This window comes from Marmota marmota, unplaced genomic scaffold (genome assembly GCF_001458135.2).
Source record: "Marmota marmota marmota unplaced genomic scaffold, marMar, whole genome shotgun sequence".
Taxonomy (NCBI): Eukaryota; Metazoa; Chordata; class Mammalia; order Rodentia; family Sciuridae; genus Marmota; species Marmota marmota.
Window position 1 is genome coordinate 30277834 of NW_026000082.1, and position 4185 is coordinate 30282018.

The following is a 4185-nucleotide window of genomic DNA, read 5'->3' on the forward strand; positions in this document are numbered from 1 at the left end:
CCCAACCTTGCTGTAGCCCAAAGCAGACACTTGGGAATGTGGTTCTTCCTGCTCCTGAGGCAAACAGGGCTGCTTTTAGATGAAAGGGAACATAAGCCCCACTATGAGCAGGCAGCATGGGCCTCTCCTTTTATCTCTGATGACACCACCATCAGAGACACTGCAGGCTGTAGGAAGGTCCAAGCCCTTGAGCACTGACCCTTGAGCCTTGGAATGGAAGGAGTTGTCTTTGGGCCCTAACAGTTTCCACTCCACTCAGGGACCTCTAGGTCCCAGTGGAAGTGTATTTAGGCCCTTAGAAAGAGGAGCTTTGTATTCTGACAAAGGATCGGGGATGCTTAGGACCCTAAGGAAATGGTTCCAACAATAATATAACTTTTCAGCAAGATGAAACAGTTGAAGTTTTTGAGTATATCTAGGGACACACATTTGCTATGTTCATAGTTTCTTCAGTCCCTTTTATTCCCAGAGCATTTGCCCCTTGATCATCCCCAATGTTCCACACTGACTCTCAGAGCGGCCTTTTATGCAGTTAAGGAAATTGAAGATGATAGAGAAAAATATAGAGTTGCCCAAGGTCCCACAGAGAGGGATTCATCTATAATCAGATCCAGCCCCTTCCTGCCTCCTCAGACTTGACCCTTTCTGTAGCCCCAGCTTCCCCTAACTCCTGCTGAGCCAGAGACTTGAGGTCAAAGAACCAAGCCCTACTCCCCATTAGAGCTCTTTCTGAAAAAGTCCTGTCCAGGGAGGTGGGATGAACTGGATAGAGGCTTTAATCCTGGCCCTGCCTCCTTCCCTGACTGCCTATAAGTTTGAGTCCATGAACCTGAAAGTGCTTCATAAACTAAAAGATGTTGAACCAGCACAGATAGGGAAACTACCACTCTGTTGTGTATAAAGACATGAGTGATTTGGAGCCAGGCCTTCAAAGGGCTCACAGTCTTAGGGAGGTAGACACAGACCTACAACCCCAACATGGCACGAATAATGCAACAGCCAAGGAGCGCTGGGCATTGTGAGGGTAAGAAAATTCCCCAGGCAGTCAGGGAAGGCCCTGTGAAGAGTGCATGTTGGAGAAGAGTGCAAGAGCTCAGGGAGAAAGAGAAGAGGTGCATTTCAAAGAAGGGAAGAGCTTATGCAAAGCCAAGGGAACTGGAAAGGGAATGGTATCCAGCCATAGCATCCAGTCAATGAGGGAATGAGTCTCAGAGAGATTGGTTAGGGCAAGGCAGAGAAGAGCCTTGAAATGCTTACAAAGAAGACTAGGAATCCATTTCAGCAAATAGTGCAAATTCTAATGCAAGGAAATGGCACTTGTACTAGGAATTGTTATTTCCATTTTTTACAGGTTTCAAAATAGAGGCTGAGTGAGCAGGCAAATTGCCCAAGGTCTCTATATTAGTCAGGGAAACAGAACCAACAGGATCTATGTATAATCATATGATTATAGTAGGCTAGCAAGTCCCAAGATCTGCAGGGTGAGTCAGCAAACTGGAGACTCCGGAGAGCCAATATTTTAATTCCAGTCCGAGTCTGAAGTTATCTGGGCACCCTACTGCATAAAATTGACACCATTGAATTGTACAATGGCTAAAATTAACCCTCACAGCCTCTTAACTACCAAGTGGCAGAGCTGGGGTTTGAACCCAGGTCTGTCTGATTCAAGAGCCCTTTGCTACTGCCGCACTGGGCAGAGAGCCAGGACTCTCCTTTTCCAGCCTGGACTCCAGGGCTGAGCCAGTTGGAGAGAAGCAGCCAGTCACCAGCCAGGTTGGGCTATGTGCCAGGCAGATGACCCAGCAGGGCTGGGACAGGGAGCTAACCAGCAGCCTCTCGTTTTTAGTAGACTCCACAAAAAGCTTTACACTCTCTGGGGAGGAGAGGTGAGGACAAGGGGGTGGGGCTTCAAAGGAAGTGCCTTGGCAGGAGCAGGACCTCCTCCTCAGCCAGGCATCCAGACCTCTGTAATCCCATCTCCTTCTCCACGAGCTTCCCTGCCTGGGGAGCCACTGCTTTCAAGATGGTCAGAACTGGAAAATCCCCCAACCTTCCCTTCTTCAATTTCACACCATTGGGCAGGAGGCAAAACCAGGCCAGATGCCAGAGAGGGAGAGGGCCTCCCTGTGGTCATTCAGCTGCTCTAGTTCTCCAGCTATGTTTATAGGCCCTACTTTAAAGACCTACAGGTTCTACTGTGCAGGGACTTACCACATAAAGGGAGTGAAGAGGTAAGTGAGGGTCGAAGTTAGGTTACCTTGTCCCTGCCAGCCTGGGCTCCTGAGGAAAAAGACTGACCCACCTGTGTGCCTCCAGTGTCAGCATAGGGAGGAGGTAGGTGGCCATTCAACAGTATTCCCGCGTGTCCCTTAAGGCCTAGGGTATACACATGAGGGACACAAAGAATGGGTTCTCAGAGAGACTCTTCATGGCTTGAGGTTTGTATAAATGTGGGTGGAGAGAAAAGGAACTGAGGAAGATATCCTCCAGGTTCCAAGCATCAGCCCCTAAATCCGCTTGGGTATTCTCTAATTTGGAGAACAGTGGAAGAGCAGATCTGAGGGGGAAGATGACAAGTATAGGAACCTTGAACTCATGAGTAAAGTTCTGGAAGTGGAAAAGTACAAGACTGTTTGAGGAAGGTTTTTGGCACATCTTGGAGAGCAGGAGGAATAAGGTAAGTGGTAGAGGGTTTTGAACAAAAGCTGAAGTTGGTCCTTGATCTTTGGGGCATTGTAAACCCCCCAAAAGGGCTAAGAATGTTTATACATGGTTCCTCAGGGACAATTCCAAAGTTTAATTCCAGCGGGCACTATAGGTGCAGTGAACCCCAGATTCCTCAGGGAGTGAGGTGATGAGCTTGGGTTGTATCCACATTAGTGTCCGCTTTGTTTCCTGTTCAGAAAATGTCTATCACCCGTTTGAGCTCAGAACCCTGAGAGTGGGGAGGAGTAGAAAATTCTTCGGACAAATGGAGAAACTATAACACAGAGCTGAAGTGGCTTGCCCACAGTCACAGCTGGGAAGCACATCACAGGGCACAAGACCATTGACCCTCACCCCCCTCTGTTTTACAGAGAAGGAAGAAGGGCCCAAAGGAGAATGTCCCCATTTTGCCGATGAGGAAGTGGAAACACAGAAGGATGGGTCTTCTCTATGCCACTCGGTAAGCAATGACCAAGCCCTCCAGCTGCCCTAGATGTTTTTTTTCATCTCTCCACAGGACGGGGCCTCTCTACTGTCCAACAGCCCAGAGTTTACAAAATAACTTGGCATGGGCATAGTATCTTGTACTCAAGATCATGCCACTGCAGAGCTAAATGCAACTTCACTGTCACCCCTCCCCAAAGAGGAGAAAGGACCTCCCATGTCACCCAACATATCAGGAACTAACTCCAAAGGCTATTTCTCTGGCCCTGAGTTTGGAGTACCAGGATAGAGGCCCAGCTGGTGGGACCAGACTCTGAATGAGTAAAAACTGGGGAAGAGGGAGGTTCTGAGGCCAGAGATGGCAAGTGGCTGGTCTGAGGCTCCACAAGCTCTATCTCAGCTCCCTACTAGGAACTTCCTGGTGATAATGGGGCGGGGCTCAGTGTCTGACCCACATCCCACTGTGAGAACAGGCCAGGAGCAGGGGCTTTCCAACCAGATCTCTGGGAAGTTGCTCCATCATGCTGTCTCAACCACAACCATTTCCTTCTCTAAAAACTCCTCCCTGAGGGCCTGAGTCCAGCCAGGCTCTCAGCAGAGAATACCCAGGCTGGCTTGCTAGTTAAGACCATGCCAGGCTCAGGAATGTCCAAAGGGCCTCCCATCTGACTACAAGCTGAGGGGGTATGTGGTGGGGGGGAGGGGTTGGCACCAGGAAAGACTGAGCCTAAAGCTATTCCTCTCTTAGAGTAAGTAAAGTGCTCCCAACCCTTGCAAAGCAGTCCAGGCACAGCAGCTCCTTTAATCTTCACAGCTATTCCTGGGGGTGAAAATAGTTGTTATCCATGGCCATTTTACAGATAAGGACACTGAAAGGGGGCTGAGCTCAGAAGAACCTCCTACTGAACTACTTATATAGGTGGACTAAAAAAAAAAAAAAGTATTATATCAGGTTTTTGTTCTTGCTTTGCCTTCAGAGTTCTTTCTTTTTCTTTTTTCTTTGTTTCTTTTCTTTTTTTTTTTTTTTTTGGTGTG